Source organism: Anser brachyrhynchus (genome assembly GCF_964034855.1).
Source record: "Anser brachyrhynchus genome assembly, chromosome: 17".
In the NCBI taxonomy this organism is placed as follows: Eukaryota; Metazoa; Chordata; class Aves; order Anseriformes; family Anatidae; genus Anser; species Anser brachyrhynchus.
The window spans coordinates 13,266,322-13,284,285 of NC_137710.1; the positions used below are offsets into that span (position 1 = coordinate 13,266,322).

General features: G+C 42.7%; 1 protein-coding gene across 6 annotated transcripts in view; it reads right to left on the minus strand.

The window, feature by feature from the left end:
* LOC308179437 (uncharacterized protein) overlaps positions 1 to 17,964 on the minus strand; it is a 131,272-nt gene that overhangs the window by 37,362 nt on the left and 75,946 nt on the right. For 3 of the 6 annotated variants that reach the window (XR_013940369.1, XR_013940370.1, XM_080559603.1), the window contains one exon: positions 1 to 17,964. This exon is cut by the window's right edge. The gene's annotated coding sequence lies outside the window, so the exon portion shown is untranslated. The other 3 variants (XR_013940367.1, XR_013940368.1, XM_080559604.1) reach the window with 2 other exon arrangements.

The following is a 17,964-nucleotide window of genomic DNA, read 5'->3' on the forward strand; positions in this document are numbered from 1 at the left end:
CTGTCAGAAGTGAATCCGACGTCGGATATTGAATTCTCAGGGAATCTGGCTTCAGTTTGGACAGCCCCTCATATCTTCCGCTTTCAGACACCGATGACCTAGGCATTGTCAGAGTCCAAAACAGAGAAGAAACTGGAAATCATAAAGAGGGGAAAAACCTGAGCAGTTGAGACAAGGGGCAGCGCTGAAGTGAGCAGCCCCAGGCTTACTCTCAATGTCAGGCACCAAAGGACCTGGCACTTCACACGGAAGGCCAGCAGCTGGTTATTGACTTGGTAAGGTAACCAAAGGGATGATCAACACACAACTTGATTTATTTTTCATTAACTTATTTAGAAGAGTTCCAGACAAGAAAAAAAATATGACGTAGACACGAGACCCTTCCCAAACTTACAAGACGCACACATAACATCTCAAGTTGTCTTTATGTAGTACCTGGGCACCGGCAAACTGGTCTTGCAGGACAATGCTGCCCTGCAGAAGAACTTCAGGAAAAAAGACAAAACCAAGGAAAGATATTAAAAATTAAGTAGGATGCAAGCAGCAAAGCTAAAAGGATGGATGGAGCCAACAAAATCAGTTGCTAGAAATGTTGGAGTTTTATAAGTACTAATTGTGTGGGGGTTTTTGAGGTGGTCTTAGGAAAAGAAAACGCCTTAAGCTGTGAATGGGTTTTATGGTTGTGGATTAAATATATAACAATACTTAGTGGGTGTACACTGCTGTGCAAAAGGAGACTAACAATTGCAATGCAGCAGTCACTCTGGTTGTTTACTCTACCATTTACTGAATTGTGGGTTAACACAAATGGGAGGCATTCAGAGCACATGTGTTTAGGAAAGAACAGCACAAGATCAGAGCTCCATAACCTGAAATGACAATGAGATGAGTTATAAACCCCAGCACAGCGTGCTGAATATGAAGTACAGGGGAGGAGGGAACACCACGGCAGTCCAGCAAAGAGTCTGCTATGAGAATGGGGCTTCAGCATCAGTGTGGTGCCAGCGCTGCTGCAGAGCAAGGGTTGTGCACAGGGCCCCCCGGGAAACCTGCACTGGCTTGATAAAACTAGGACAAACTGCAACGTTGTGAAGTTACATCCAATAGAGAAAAATCTCTTCCTTTCTTATAAATAACACCACATAGCGAGGTTATCCTCAGAGTCACATCATTTATTCTAATGAAAACATTCGGATTCTGAAAAGAAAAAGGGACACAATGTTAAAGATGAGCAGGAGACCAGTGCAAGAGACAAATTAGTTATTGCCAGAATTTTTCATTAGTTATTCTCACACACAGTAAAGTTCACTTTCCCTGTGCTCTCTGAAATTTATTCCTCATTTTGTGTTTGACCCTAGGATCTCAAAGTAGTTTAGAAAAATTAGCCAGTGGAAAAGGTGCTGGAAGAAAATAATATAAATAAATGACTTGGGTTAGGGGTTTTGTTTTATTTTTGTGTGTGTGTGCATGTGTGAAAAACAGTGAATTTTCAGAATTCATGTGTGGTATTTGATTTTTTCCTTTTCCTGTTGCTTACAACAAAAGCTGTTGTGAGTAAGTGTTAGTGCTTTGTCCACTCTCAAGATCTTGTAATGAATCTCAGTTTTATAATGTTTTCTTAAAGCCCCAGTTTCTGTGGCCACAAGACTGTCCGAGAACCTTTGTTTCAGTAGATGGAACTGTAAGTTTATTTGATTTTTTCAGTTGTGGAGAACAGTGAAAAGAAAAGAAAAGAAAAGAAAAAGAACCACAGTTTCATTAATCTCATGTGGGTTTTTGTTGTTGATGTTGTTTTGGTTTGGTTTTGTTTGTTTGTTTGTTTTTATAATTTATATTTTAAAAGTACTGGTAGATTTTTGATTGCTTGAGGTTGAAGTATGGATATTAGCTTATGCATGGTCACGTCTGACACAAATAGGGGGATACGTGAATACTCCTACCCAAGCTACAGCATTTGCCACAATTCAGTTTAAAAAGTATCACTCAGGAAACACACACAGCATTATGTAACTTAGGGGGCCTGACAAAGCGCAATAAAAAAATAAACCAGCATTCCACAAAACAGCCCATATGCCAAAAGCTGCGGGCACGGAGCAATGAATGGGGAGATGTGCAATAGCTGGAATTCGTTCTTAGGGAGAGACAAACCCACAGCAAGTAATTCTGCAAGCTGGGGGGGCTTCTGGAGTGGTTCTGTGGCAGCTTCGCTCATCTAAGAAATACCGAGCATAGGTGACTTTCACTGACCTCAGCGGAGCTGAGCACCACGAAACCTTCTCCAGTTTGGTCTGTGAGCACTGGAAGCATGAAAGTGGCCCCAAATATTCTGGAAAAGTCTTACCTTCCTCTTTAGAAGAAGTAGGATCTCTTCCCTGATGGACTCTTTAGGTACGTGCATACCAACAGCTTTCAGATAGGGAGAACAAAACCAAGATATCGCAGACACCTTTCTCCTCTGCCTGCAGAAAGGCAGCCTCACAGGCCAGTGGAACAGAGTCTGCTTGCCACAGATAAACCAGCCTGTGACTTTGTTTCTTCGTTCAGAAAGTGAAGAGAGTACACATCGACTTTGCAGGATTCCCAGCATATTCTTACGGCAGCTCTGGGATCTGAGCAGGACGTTATAGTCCCAGGACTGAAGCCCCAGTCTCTTCACTTCCAGAGCGAAGGATTTCCTTGCACCAGTCACCTCCTGTTGAGCTCCTTCAGAAAAGGCTCCAGAAACGTGGTGTCAGAGGATTTCACTAATAAAATCTCCGGCCTTTTTACAGCATTTGAGCTGATGTTCCCCTAAGCTGCTTCTGTGCATTTGCAGTGAAACTGATGTTTCATTTCTCTGTCCGAATATCTGCTATGAGCAGAGTCGGGCTTGGCTGCCAGAGTTTTAGTGACCCCAGTTGGAAGATGCCTCTTGTAAAGGCATGTGTCCCATCCATACTTCAGGATGCCTTCAGGCAGAGGCAGCTTCGGAAAAGGTCATTTGCACCGAGGGCGGAGGTGTGCGGATGGGAGCTCTGAGAAAAGCCCGGAGGCATTGTGTGGTAACACTGGTACCTGCAACAGACCTGCTTGTACTCTTCTGCTTGCCTTGCTAGTCTGCATTGATACGTATAATACAGAATCATGTCAGAGAAGCAGAGAAGTTGAAAACTTTCCTTTCATTTTACAGTCTAACAACAGGCTTGTTAAACTGAGGCAGATTTGAAGCGAAGTCGAGCTGACAGCCTCTCTGGAAGGAGCCGAGTAGCAGGGATGTGATGCTCAGCGGGCTCGTCCCAAGCTGCAGGAACACCGTGGGGCTCCTGCGCCCTCCGAGGCAGAAATTACCCTCCGCACACCGAGCAAAATCAATGAAAATGCTGCAGGGGCCTGGGGCTGCCAGCTGAGAAACACTCAGGAGTGCTATTTACTGACAGAAAGGGGACATTTTTCTGCCTCTAACCTGCAACTAAGGAGGCACGCAGGGCTGCTGGCGGAGCCACGCAGCTCAAGGGGAGGGAGCACAGCATCAGCTGCTCAGCTCTTCCTATAGAGCCCGGAGGAGTTCACCTGCCAGCACAGCCCCTGCTAAAACCAAGTGAGGAAGGAACAGCTAACGGACTTGATGCTCATCTCACATGGCTATTGTGCCTTTACCGGGCCAATGCAGAGCTATTCCTGTTGAAATCAAGAGAGAGAAAGACTGGTGGCTCGGTGGGGAGAGCTGGTGGAGAGCTTTGGCTGGCGGAGGGTAGTATTCAGCAAAGAAGAGCTGGTCAGCCCCATAAATTTTCTTCTCTTGCACACATAGTAGTACTTTTGAGCAGATTCCTTGCGAATGCCCATGAAGGGAAGGATCTACTGTTCGCTGGACTTAGGGACTAAGGCAAAATCCTGATGTTGCCCAGTGGGCTGAACTGAAAGTAGTGCAAGCAGGGGCAGCCAAAACTGAATCTGTCAGGCATGGTGTTTGGGATCACATTCTGCCACTTGCTTTCTCATCTTACCCCTCTCCCTGCAGAGGAAGACCTGTCTTTTTCCCCTCCTTATTCTGAAGTAGTATTCAGTGATCACACACATTACAGAGTAGCAGACAGAAGTGGAGAGTAGGCAGGCACTGGCAAGCTTCCCGCAGTCTTCTGGTGTGATTCATGTTCCTGTACTCTGACCTGGAAATCCTAGCGTTCATTCCCCTTTCGCAGGAGAAGAGAAGCAGTAAGATAAGGAAGAAAATGTCAAGACTAATTTTACCCAAATTACATCTAAGGCGGGCTTCCACTATATCATACTTCTGTTTTCCTCCCTAGACCCATGTCATCCTGATTACTGTGATGGGGGAAAAAGGATTATTTTGGATATTCAGATGTGTAAAAGCCAGACCACGGTGAAGAATTTAAGGTGGAGTAAATGGAACAAATTCCATTTAAGACAGCAAAGAATACATCAGACTACAACAACCAAGATAGTTGTAACCCAGATATACATATACAAACATCACATTCTGGGAGCTGGTCTTGCCTTGCAGTATTTTGTATTTTCCATGAAGATCCAGCTCCTGGAATCAGACAATTGCATAGCAGTCCTCACTGTCAAATAAGAGAGAGTTTCTGAAGTGTGTAGAAGGGTCTGGAAAACAGAATCCTTAAGGGCATCTAGTAAGCAAAAGGAAGACAGGTCAATATCTTTGCTTCTGGGATCTGATTTATGACTTTTGTACACTTTGAATGTTCCATAACCATATAAAAGAAACATGTAAGTCAGCTGGAGTTGTTCTTCTCCTTTAAAAAACTGAGATATAAATTAGTACGAAGGAGTGAAACTTCAGAGCTCTAGGTCCTTCCTGCAACAGCTTTAAGCTAAAATGTTCAACACTTTCCAGAATTCATTCCTACATGCACATAGGGTGCATAAAACTTCTTTTTATTTCTATGCAGATTGAGTTCAAGCTCTCGGCTGACAATACAGAAACACATAACCTCAGTCAATATTAATGTATTTTAATTACATATAACATAATACTAACAACTACACCAACTAGCATTGGAAATCATGTGTCCAAACATCCATGCATTATCAAGCAAAGCACCATAAAAATTAAGATTTATAACATTCTCACAAAAACAAGCCGAGCAACAATAGCATTAGGAGGTAATAATTTAGACTGGTACACCATGAAATTTCATGGAACTAACGGGAACAAAAAGCTCAACTTGAAAACAATGTCAGCGCTGCTTTTCTGTAAGAATTTCTTTGTTTCCTCACCCCATATGAACTACTGCATATGGCAGAACCCCCTGTCCCCTAACAGGATTCCTGTCTTCAGTGCTGCTTCAGCCCATGAATCCATTGTGTCCCATCTCCCTCCATGTCTCAGGGCTGTACCAGGCCTTAATCTTTTATTCTTGCACCCACATTCATAGTGGTTCTCTTCTCTCTGACCAAAATACAGAATCCAAGGGATGCATATTAATGATTAGCAAGAAACAAGTATAACCTTCTCTCCTTAACAGAACCAAACAATTACGCTTGTGCTCATCATGAAGAAAGAGGAAATTACAGACAGCCACAGGGCACGGAGTGCTTGAATCACCCCAGCTGTTTTCTAATTCTAAGATGAAAGTTTTCAAACCTTTCCTGTTTTAGAATAGTGGCAAAAATGATGGCATGCAGGCACGGGCTGAGAATCGCTGCCCCACCCCACAGATGAAAAGCCTGAACATTTACCTCCAGTTTCCTTCTTCAGAAGACAAGACTTTTGTGGGGAAGGGAGGGAATTTAAAATTAAAGTTCCCCGGGGTTGTCTCAGGTATCCTTGTCCTTTGAACAGCAGGGAGATCAATCTGCAGAGCAATGCATAGGCATGCAGCACATACTAATGACTTCCCATACCGCACAATTTACTGTTCTCACTTCTTGATAGCAAGGTTTAGCTTTAGTCCTTCTCTGATAAGTGAATTTTCACAAATCTTCTGTTGACAGTCATATTGCTCTATGCGGGAAAGAGGGGTTGCCTTCACTGCAGGGATTTGGTAGGCAAAGAAGACCAGAACTTTGTATCTGCTAATGCAAATGTGAAGCTGGGGGACAAGTAGAGGGCTGCTCACGGTGTGAACTATTGGGATGAACTACATGATGATATGCTGCCATGGGTGTGCTTCTCGTTTCTCCTGTTTCTCATCTTTACATTTAATTCTGGGATTTAAACCCCAGCCACTTCTGCCAACATCCTGCAAGTAATTTTGTACTATAGGAGCGCATCAGTAGATCAAAGCACACACTAAATGCAATCCCGGAGTTTAGCTTTGGATTATATTTAGCTTAGTTCCATGGACTGAATACTCCTGCCACATATTTGGTTCAGGAATATCCGTAAGAACAATCTTTCTTTTGGATTTTTGTACCCCAACCAGGGTTGTGCTGCTCCTGGAGCAGAGCTTTTGTGTGGTGCCTCCTACAGAACCTGGTTGATGCATTCCAAAACCACTCCGATGCACGGCGAGTAGACATGATTAGGGGACTTGCTTCCAAACTGCACCATTGCTCCAAATCAAAACGCTAATTCAGGTAAAGCCTCTTTCAGATGAAAAATAATCATTGATGCAGGGTCTCGGGCAAGTGGGATTTTGATAAGGGTTCATTATAATACCTACAACCATTACAGTGAGTACTGGAAGCTCTGTATCTTCTAACACGTAGCCATCCTTAATTTACTTAAGTCCCCAGCAAATCTTTCCCCAAACACAGGAAAGCCTCAGATTACATTCAGTGGAAAGATGGATGGCTTACGGTAAGCCTATGTCTGAATAAACCGTATCGCTTTCCTGAACACACCATATCCATTGCCTACACAACGGGAAGAAACATAATTGTTTTGAAAAGTATTTGGTTATGTTCCCATGCTGTGCACAGGACATAAGGATTCAAAATTATTACAGCCTAGGCTGTGGTTGATAAATATCACATTTAGTAATCTGTGTTACATCGAGTGTGGATGTGACACAGTAAGCTGCCACAAAAGCAGCGATTATCCATTGTAAGGATAATGAGAGATGGAGGTGAAGGAGAACTGTAGTTCTTTTTCCATAATATTGGTGGGTCAAGAAGCTTTCTCTGCTTCCACAGCGTAACTGATCTGATCAGAACTTTCCCTGGGCTTCCAGTGTAGCAGTGCCCACTAGAATCCTACCCAAGTCCATACCTTTAGTCCCTGAATATGAGGAACAACAGCTGTACTGCAAGATGCGGAGCTAACTATACAGATTTTAAGAAAGGTACCAAAGCCCAAACCCCATTTTGTGACCCACTCGGCAAAGATGCTGAGTCCATGAAGGAGCTGGTAGAACTTGAACCTAGGCCTCACTGGCTGTGTTTCTAGAACAACTCTTTTTTGTTTGTTTGTTTGTTGTTTTGTTTTGTTTTTGTTTGTTTGTTTTGTACAAATTTACACATTCATATTGCAGGACAGATATTACCAGGAGACCAGAAGCTCCTTCCTTAGCAAAAATCTTCTTTGAGGTTTGTAAAAGGTTGTCAATCTGAAGAGAAGATTTAAACCCATTACCATTTTTCAGCACAAAAACAGAAAGAATTCCAACCTAGAGAAAAATAAAAAAAAAAATTATAACACGATACCTGCCCCTAAGAGCATCCAATACCAGCTAAACAGCATAACCTACATAGCTCAGGCTATCTTAGTGAGCCTTCAGGATTTTGTACTGCTTAGCATTCTCCCTCTAGCAGCAGCTCTCAAACCACTGAAGGGCAGCAGTCTGGTTTAACACTGGCCTTGCTTAACTGTCTGCGTTTGTCAGACATCCCCCACTCAGGAGAAATGAGATGAGATCCTGGATAAGAGCCTTTCAGGACAATTCCTTTCCACTCACCCTTGCTCGCCGCCTACAGATCTGCCTTTGGCAAAGATCCTTTCTGTATTTCTCCTGTCCAACCAAATCAGACACCCTGAGCTCAACGCTCTATCTTTTTATCCTTCCACATCACACAGGGAAATGGGGAAGAAGAGCCGAGGGGGCAAAGAAATTAGAATACTTTCTTCTATTGCATAGATTAAAAACAAAGGGGAACAGGGGATGTTCTGCTGCTCTGAGCATGTAATTTTTTTTTCAATCCCTTCATAAACCCCATCTATTTTTTCACTAATTTAAGAGTCTTTTTTTCACCTATAAGAAACTGACCCACCGTAATCTGTTATTTCTCGTGCATCCAGGTTTTCTGTACAAAATGCTCCCTGGGTCTGAACTCCACTACTTCATTTACTTCTACATTTACATTACTTCATTCTCTTCACTTACTTCACTACCCTCTTTGGCACACCAGGAAAAGCATCCCTTTTCTTCAGGTCAGCGATCCACTGCTACACCTTTTTTTTTCCTAAGAAAATCCCAAACATGTTTCTTTCATGTATCCTTCCATTGCTGACTGACAAGTACTACTCCCACTCTTGAATATCAGCCTATTTATTCCTTGCATGTTGTACACAGGATGAGACTGTAAATTCCTCCAGGCAGGCATCTGCTTAACCTACGTGTTCTAAAAAAAATGTAGATTGGGTCAGACCGATTTTTCAGGATGAGGGGGAGTCAGGCAGAAAGAAAGGAGCCCTAGGATAAGGGAAAAAAGGGAAAACAAAGAGCAGTGGAATGAAGGGAAGAAAGGATAAATGAAAAGGGTTCCTGAAGAGTGGGAACAGAGAGAGAGCTAATATTTTTGATGAAAATGCAACATTAGCAAGCACAGTGTGATTTGACAAGTGTGAACAAGCCCACACCAATGTTAAAAAGCACTACATCTGGCAATGTGTCAATGTTTAAGGCAGCACTTTGCTTCTCCTTCCCATGCTGGGTTTCTGCATCCTTGATATTCCCTCAGATCCACTTCTAAGCTGCTTAGGTCTATGGGAATACATTTTAGAGGTGGATTGGACAGGGAACAGATATAAATCAGTAGTAATTAAAGGCACTATCATTCTCTCTCTCCCCAGGTTACCTCGTTATAAAAGAAAAGATCAGCAAAACATTTCAAAACGCTGATATACACCCAAACGCAGGGAATCATTTAATACAGAAATGTTGGGGTTAACCATATGGCGTTTAACCTACCTATCCCCTTGTGTATATTACTTTTACTCCAGCAAATATATGGCAATGAGATCACTTGTCTCTCAGAATATTGCAACAGTTCTGGGGCACTAAATTCAGCAGCTGCAGAATCTTAACTAGAGCAGGATACATATGTGAAAGGAATTTTTAAAATTTCCTCTAACAACTTTCTTTGGGGACCCACGTTCATATCTTTTCGTAAGGAAAGCTAGGCTGTCCCCCTGCTACTCTATGATTAATTCTGTACGTAGATCTGCATACAGATTTGACTGTAAGACATATCAGCATATTTTATCTGTATGCTTATACACACATCATACACACTTGCTATTTTCATGGATATAAAACCACGAGACACGTTAACAGTTAGTTTTTAGCAGGATTATCCTGTGCTGTTTTAGCCAGGGTTTAAACATTCTACATTTAACTGTACTCAATCACCTTTTGTTCATTTTTTACCCACAGGGGCTTTGGTGGGAATTCCCTCGTTGCAGAACAGCAGGTCTCACCCTCCTATCCCGGTATCATCTAGAGAGCTCTGTATTTAATGACATGAACTACCAAATCTCTCACGGCCTTCAATTTTGGCAGTATTATGGAAGCAAAATACGACTCTTTGATAGTTCAGTCTGCATGAATTGCATTCAATATCGTACATCATCAATTTACAATAAGCTAAATCACAGCAATACAAACTTCCTATTACTTATCTGTCTTCTGCTCCAGTACAGCTCATACGAGCAGATTGTTGTTTATTCTCATATGGTAAAGCATTTGGAAGCTATCTGTCATTTGGAGGGGGTAGGCAAGAAAGGAAATCCCCAAGACTTTGCATACAGGGACAAATTCAGTCCTGGATTACAGGTGCAACAGTTGTTGGTTTTGCCAGATTGTTCTAGTCTTGCAGGACAGAGTTGAAAGATCATGCGCCAAGTAAAACAGATTTATCATTTAGACAAAAAATAATTTCTTTATACTCTGCATTTTGTGTCCTGTGCTGCTACAGAACTCTTCAAAATTCTTTTCTGTCGGACAATAAAATGGTTCCTGTGGCAACACCATCTGATGTCACAGAAACAAGGAGTGTGAGGTCATAAATCCTTCAGAGGAAAAAATAAAATCAGCAAAGGATGCCCCAAATCTTACGTATCTGTGATTTGGGGTTAATATTGGCTTCTTTGTTCTGTGAGACTTAGTTTCACTCTCTTTCTTTCTTTTTTTTTTTTTTTTAAATAATAATAATAAGGAAAAAAAACAGTGGAAAGATTTGTCCCAGGAATTTCCTGTTGGCTGTTGTCCAGAAAACAGAGAATACCAGCAATAATGTGAACAATGCAAGTTCCTCCTAGGCCTGCTTGAAGAAAGCTTCCAAGTCCTCCTATAACTTGAGTGAAATATGACAGAGCTTTGGGGAGGCTGCTGTGCTCCACAGCCAGAGGTTTGCGCAGAACCATTTCAGCTTCTCTCCCGCTCCTTCCCCCTTCTCCAGGCTCCAAGTTCCAGGAATCCAACAGTTCGTGTTACCGAAATAAACATGCGACTACTGCACAGTGAGGAATACATTCAACGACTTGCTTTGCACGGGAAAATTCCAAGCTTGCATCTGCTGTATTATTTTCTGAAATGCGGTACGCAGCCAGTGTGGGTGAGCGGAGCAGAGCAGAGGAGAGGGGAGTGTCAGCCAAATGCTACGGCAGCGGTCAGCTCTGGGCACTGGAAAGGCAAGAGCCAAGAAAACCTGCAGAAAGCAGGTAGTTGTGAAACAACCTGCTCACGCGTTGTCATCTACCAGTGCTCAACACGCCTTTCAGAAGCAGTATGCTAGCAACCACGTGCACACACGCACACGTACGTACGCATGCAGGAAAACACAGGCTTACTTTTTCCTTTTAATCTCTACACCGTGGCATTTTTCTCTTCTAACTGTTGCCCTTTACTCACTGTACGCTAAAAAGTGAACCCTAATAGTGACAAAAAGGGAAGGTGTCTCAGTAACCAAAGATGATGTGTGGATGGTCCGAACTCCTCAGGCCTACCCACCTTAGAAAACCAGGCAGCCATGAAGTGGCTCCTGGAGTTTCAGTACGGAATTGGCCGGCTCATCGAGAATCTGCCATACTAGTCAAAGAGAGGTATCAGGGGACATCCAGGGCATGTGAATACGGTTTTAAGAACTGAATTTTTCATTTGTTTTATATGCTGATGCATATTTAAGAGTATGGGTGTGTTTTTCACAGCTTCCATCCAAGGATCTCAAAACATTTTTTGAATGGGTTTCTAATTTACGCTTTGCTCTTTTATGAGCATTTTGTCAGTAAAGAGTATATTCAAACTCTAGAATAGAGCATGACAGCAAAAATAGACAAATAATATTTTATTGTCAAATCCAAACATCCAAAATTCATGAGCCAGGAACTTGGAAATACACCTGCTTAAATTAGAGGCTATATTAAAAAGAATACGTTTAAGTAATTTTTTTCTAGACTTAACGGTGCACTGAGTTTCTAGTTCAAGCTTTGCCTCAGCTGAAAAAACTTAGAGTATACCTTTTATGTAATGAAGTCTATTTCACATATTTGCATTACTTCAGGTGCTGGAACTTTTCGAAAACACAACTGTCCTGAGACTCAATAAAATCCTGAGAGCTGGCAGCACTGTGTTTGGGACAGGAAGTAATGAATGGCAGTGCTTTCATTCAAAACTCCAGGGAGAATTTAGGTACAACACAATTCCTAGAGTACGAACTCATACCAGGCTGTGCTTAAATATGCTCTCAGAAAAAAAAAAAAAAAAAAAGAAGCCACAAAACAAAACAAAACCCCACCACATCTCTTAATGACCAGAAGAAGCAAAAGTTATCAGGTATGTAATACATCACCATCAACCACTACCCTGTGCTTCGGTGTCTCCCGAAGCTATGCTGAAGCTACAGGTCACAACCGGCTTCAGTCATACTTTGCTTTCTGCTTTGTTTGGCATTCAGCTGTGAAAATACTGACTTGGAGCAGGGTATCTTAGGAGATAACAGGAGCACAGCACGAACACTATGGCTTTCATACTGCTGGGATGCAATGGAGTAATACAAAGCATTTCAATAAGCTGTGGATGGTGGCTGCTCCACACGCAGCCCCTCACCAGCCACCTGTTTGGTAAGCAGAAGTTAAATTCACTGTAATATGGTGTCGTGCCCACAGGTACACACTACTTTTCTGTAACAACTAGGCATATTCAGAAGGTGAAAATGGGCGGTGGTGAAGCACTTGGAGGTACATTTCAGAACGCTTTGTCTGGGGAGTAGAGTTTCAGAAGAGGCTGTTACCATCCTTCGGATGCTGGCAGAACAGGATAATTACCAGTGATGACCTAAGAGTGCTATATATACTTATACCACATACGTGGTCATGGAAACCACCACAAAAACTGCTGTATTTTCAAAACCATGATATAAATCTCAAACTATTATATAAAGTGGTTTTATACTTCACTGCTAGGGTGCACTAGCCTCTTTCCATACCATTCACAGCATAGTTACTATAGTAACTAATGTATTGCAAAAGGGAAGAAGAAGCTAAAAAGAAGCTAAAATTAAAAAAAAAATGATAAAGACTAAACAAAAGCAGTGTCTTAAAAAAAAAAAAAGAATGCAGGCACAGTTTTATGGTCATGTGTTTGGAAATACAAACACCATCTCACTTGGGATGTTGTCACTTAAACCCACAGAAATGGCTTAGCCAAACAGTTTTATGGCAGCCCGCATTGCAGTACCTAGGTATACCTAAACTTCATTAAACTGAGATTTTACTCCCTTCCTTTCAACAACTCAACAAAGACAGAATCACCTAAATAACTTCCTCCATCCATCAATTAATATTGCAAAGCTTTAGAATCGTTTAAAACTTCCATAGCTTGTATCAAACAGCATGACCACATGTGGGAGGGGAGATCATTCTCTGAAATCCATGGCAAGTTCAAAATTCCATGTTTTAAAGTTTCATGTGCAAGGCAACCATCCTGGGCTTTAGGAGAGACGTGTGGGAGTGACAGAGCCACAAACAAAGTAATAGAAACTGTTACATAATATTGCATACAAAAGAGAAGAAAACCACATCAATGGAAAATAAGGCTCTCTCAAGTCAGGGATTAAAAAGGTTTATATATCATTTTACCTGTGTTCATGTGTATATACATACAATGAAGGGTCTGATTTTCTACTACTTCCCATACCCAAATCTTCATGTAAAATTATTACATCAGCTCTATATTCATTCTCATTGTCATTCTACAGCTATACAATGCAAACTAGCTGTGGGACAGTAGAACTAGATATAAAAATAGAAACTCAACAGCTTCAACTAGTTCAACATTTGGTTGCTTAAGGATATGTCTTATAAAGCCTATAGCTCTCTCTCTGCATCAGTGCTTCTCTTCCTTCAACCTTCTTTGATATTGTCTTCTTAACAAGAAAGCCATCATCTTATGATTTTCCGTTGAAATATTATTCTCTTCTCTGGTACCTTCACGAAGCTGTCAGGAAAGCGACTATCCCCATAATACCCTTAAAAGACTGGACAGTCATTTGAAGGATGCTTTCTGCATCTGACATTTCCCAAACACTTTGTAAAGAACGTGAAAAGGAGTAAAAATGGTTTCCGCTGAATCTCCTGGGACTGGATAGGTTTAGACATTCAAAGGCTCTGACAGCTGGTCAAAAGTCACATATCAACCACAATAAGCTAACCCATTTGGCTCAAAAACAAAGAATATACAGAAAATTGCCACCACAGTCAGTTAAATAATAAAAACACAGCAAACCATTTGGAAATTTTCTAAGACCTTTCATTTTGCAAATATTTTGCAAACCTCAGAAAACAATCAAAGTTCAAAAACAAAGGTTTTGCCACCAGTTATTTTTGTTGGCTGCAATAAATGAGGCAACAATAAAGCTTGGCTCCAGCATACTTCAGGCATCAAAAACATGCATCTCACCAACCACTGAACTTAGGACAATTGTAAATAAACCTTGAACAATTTGCAAGGGAAGAAACTTAACTCACATCCCCTTGTTCCCTCCCCTCAGTGCCTTATCTAAAATCTCGGTTGTGGATTTGGGAATTTTAGAAAGAAAGAAGGAAAGAAATTGAATTTTTTAATCAGCCACACTAAATCATACAAAAAGCATCTTACAAAAAGTTCTAAGCTTTTCCCAGTGAACCTGAATTGACAAGTTCACCTGTATTTCTCATTCCTTTTGATTCTTCTGTTTTCCTCAACACACAGAAAAGATAGCACATACTCTTCAGACAGTCTAATATTTTTTTAATCAAAAGGAAATTAAAGAAGAGGCAATGATGTACATTCCTTCTGGGGAAAGTAGAAGCCTCATTCCTAGCCTGTCTTAAAATAGCCTGATTGAACTACAATATTTGCATTACAATTCTGGGTCAGCTGCACCATGGGATTATGCGTGCAGATCAGAGGGGTGTTTAGGTTTTTATTTTCAGCCTTGTAGATTTTTCACATTATATCCATTCTCTGCACATTCCTCCTGACATTACGTATCAGTGCCGTTTGGAACAATCTGAGAGATTTACTCCCTAGATATCTGAAGTAGGAAACAGGGCCTACAGCAGTTTTATGCATTGGAAGTGGAAATCTTTGCTGCAGAAATCTCTCTGTATCAGGTGTCAAAGCAGACAAAAAAGCCTTTGATTCTTTTCAAACATTGACTCACATTCTGATATTCTCGACTTCTCTATCAAATCACAGTAGTCCTCACTACAGTACTCTGGATTTTACCTGGACTATGTAAAACGAGCACCAAATAATGCTTAGGAGGTGCCATTTGGGAGAAAGTCTTGCCTGCCAACCATACCTGAACAAAGATTTCCTACAGCTCAGCATAAGGTCCCAATTCATTTGACTTTCTTCACATACTGGATGTCAAACTGTCGAACACAGTTTTTATCAGGATAATTTGCAAACATTCACTGGATAATTCTTGATCTGCTGGCAAGTCTCGTTGGACAGTTCATACATACAGTTCAGGCTGGGCTCCTTCGTTACACGGATCAGATATTGTCCCATTCTTCTTCTGGCAGCAGTGATTCGAAGTAATGCGCAGACCTTGTAAACGCCCACCTACAGAGATCTACGTTTCATACTTATCTCCCTTTCCCACTTTGTGTGTAAGAAGCAGAGCACTTGTTGATCTCAAAGAGAAATTTTAAGTATTAATTAAAGCTATTTAAAAACAATCCTTGAAAGGGGCTGCACGAGTATGAAATACTATTATGTGCCATAGGCTGAAACAGGAAACAAATCCAGGCAATTACAAAAACCAGAGAGAGAAGAGACTGCCTAGTCCTTAATCCTCATCAGTGCAGCAATTACGGTATTCTACGAATGTTATTCAGTCTTAGTCAGTGACTGTACCTCTGTCATATTTCTTAGAAATGGGCTCCTCTGTACGCTGACTCATTCTCAAGAACAAATTTCATCATCTCATTTTACCTCTAGAAGTTACACTCTTTTGTATCATCTTTAATGGTTTTTCCCTAGGGTTTTATGCTGCATGTTCTGGGGTTTATTTTGCACAGCATTTGAGACCTTCTGAAACATTTCAGGTTATCAGGCCATTTCCCTCTTACATTTCTCTTCCAAGCTGTACGTAAAAAACTCTTCTGATTTGCCTTCACGAATCAAATGTCCAGGTGTTTCATCCTTTGAGCTGATCCTGATAAGAATTTACCCATGTTAAGGAGGAGACCGGTGACACCCACCGTGGCTGCACTGAGGGCAGATTGTGCCTAACAAATTTGGTGGCCTTCTACGATGGGGTTACTGCACTGGTGGAGAGAGGAAGAGCAACTGACAACATCTGCCTGGACTTCTGCAAAGTATTTCACGCTGTCCCCCATGCTATCCTTGTCTCTAAATTGAAGAGACAAGCATTTGATGGATGGACCATTCGATGGGTAAGGAATCGGCTGGATGGTCGCACTCAAAGAGTTGTGGTCAGCAGCTCAATGTCCTGGTGGAGATCAGCAACAAGTCGTGCTCCTAAGGGCTCAGGATTGGGACCGGCGCTGTTTAACATCTTTGCTGGTGACATGGACAGTGAGATCGAGTGCACCCTCTGCAAGTTTGCCAATGACATCAAGCTGTGCAGTGTGGTCAACTTGCTGCAGGGAAGGGATCCCATCCAGAGGGACCTGGACAGGCCTGAGAGGTGGGCCTGTGCAACCTCATGAGGTTCAGCAAGGCCAAGTGCAAGGTCCCACATCTGGGCCAACGCAATCCCAAGCACAAATCCAGGCTGGGCAGAGAATGGATTGGGAGCAGCCCAGAGGAGAAGGACCCGGGGGTGTTGGTTGACGAGAAGCTCCACATGAGCCGGCAATGTGCGCTTGCAGCCCAGAAAGCCAACCGTATCCTGGGCTGGACCAAAAGCAGCATGGCCAGCAGGGTGAGGGAGGTGATTCTCCCCCTCTGCTCTGCTCTCGTGAGATCCCACCTGGAGCCCTGTGTTCAGCTCAAGGCCCCCACCACAAGAAGGACAGAGACCTGTTGGAGAGTCCAGAGGAGGCCACACACATGATCAAAGGGCTGGAGCACCTCTCCGACGAACACAGGCTGAGGGAGTTGGGGTTGTTCAGCCTGCAGAAGAGAAGGCTCCGGGGAGACCCTATAGAAGACTTCCAGTGCCTAAAGGGGGCTACAAGAAAGCAGAAGACAGACTCTTTTATCAGGGGGTGCAGTGATAGGACAAGGCATAATGGCTTTATGCTAACAGAGGTGGCTTTTGAATATCTTCAAAGAAGGAGAGTGCTCAGCCTCTCTGGGCAACCTGTTCCAGTGCTCTGTCCAACCCAAACCATGCCATGTTTCTATGATTCGACGCTGAGCAGTTGTTTGAACACACCACCTGCTGAATCAATGGTTTTAGAACGTCTGTAACAGGGAACAGAGCAACAGGGATTTTTCAGAGAAGGTCACGTCCTTTTAATGCTTACACCCAGTTGATGTACTCTGTGTTATGTTGTTGTTGATTTTTGCATCCTGATTTGGGTTATCAGCTTGGAAATCAGGAAGCATACTGGATCATGGGTCTTATGTTGCAGCACATGAAAGTAAGGCAGAAGAAGGAAAGGTTCTCCCATGAGCACGTCCTTCAGTGTTCTGCTGAGGTTTGAGAAGATGCAGAAAAAGGGACTGGGGGCTTCTTATGTAACCATCGGCACCGAAGAGTGGTTTTGTGATTTGTTTTTGAAGCATTTGTAAAAAGAAAGAAAGTGTCACACAGTGTCATAGTATGTCCTAGAGAGTCACAAAGTGTTAGAGAGTCAGAGTATCCCAGGACTCAAGGCGAGAGCCCCCCACAAACGCCATTGCTAGCAGCACCCACAGGCACTGCTGTCAGCTCTCTTTTGAGTCAGACTCAGACATTGTCTGTGGAACAGTCACGGCTTTTATTTTTCTTTTAATTGTAGCCTATGTAAGCCCTGCTAGTGGTGCCGGGGGGGTACCAGAAACATGTGCTGGGGCTGGAGAGCTACTGAAGAACGTGCTGCAGGTGAGGATGGCCCATTGTGATGTCGCAGTGATGGACTGGGACATCCCGGAGGCGATGTCCCCTACTGGGGGGTGGCGATGTGCCCGGCATCTGTCTGTGACATCCCACTGATGCGCTGGAACGTCTCCAGGCGATGGTTTATGACTGTGTGGCCCTCACGGCTTAAATCTCGGCACAGCGGCTCAGCCCAGCGGTTTGTGCCTCCCCTCTATCCGAGCGTTTTTGCGAGGACTGGAGCGAGGACTAAGGCGTGCCTTGGGTCTGGGACGTGCTCACGTCTCCAGAGCCACTTCTCGT